This window comes from Aplysia californica, unplaced genomic scaffold (assembly GCF_000002075.1).
Source record: "Aplysia californica isolate F4 #8 unplaced genomic scaffold, AplCal3.0 scaffold00163, whole genome shotgun sequence".
Classification (NCBI taxonomy): Eukaryota; Metazoa; Mollusca; class Gastropoda; order Aplysiida; family Aplysiidae; genus Aplysia; species Aplysia californica.
The window spans coordinates 868,767-869,016 of NW_004797433.1; positions in this window are offsets into that span (position 1 = coordinate 868,767).

The following is a 250-nucleotide window of genomic DNA, read 5'->3' on the forward strand; positions in this document are numbered from 1 at the left end:
AAATTACGCTAACAAATGTTTCTTCGAACTAACAGGAAAATGAAGAAACATCCAGCGGGAAAGTGAGAGTTGGTGGGATTGGGAGCAGGGGAGGAGGGTGGGGGGCAGGGGAGAAAAAGACAGGAGAGTTCGTGTGTATGTGTGGGAGAAGGTCTTTTAGACTGCAGCTTTGGCTGCAACTGGATATCTTTTATTTTGACTGTGGCCATGCAGTGTGACCGCATTCTTTTTTTTTTCTTTTTTTCTCCCC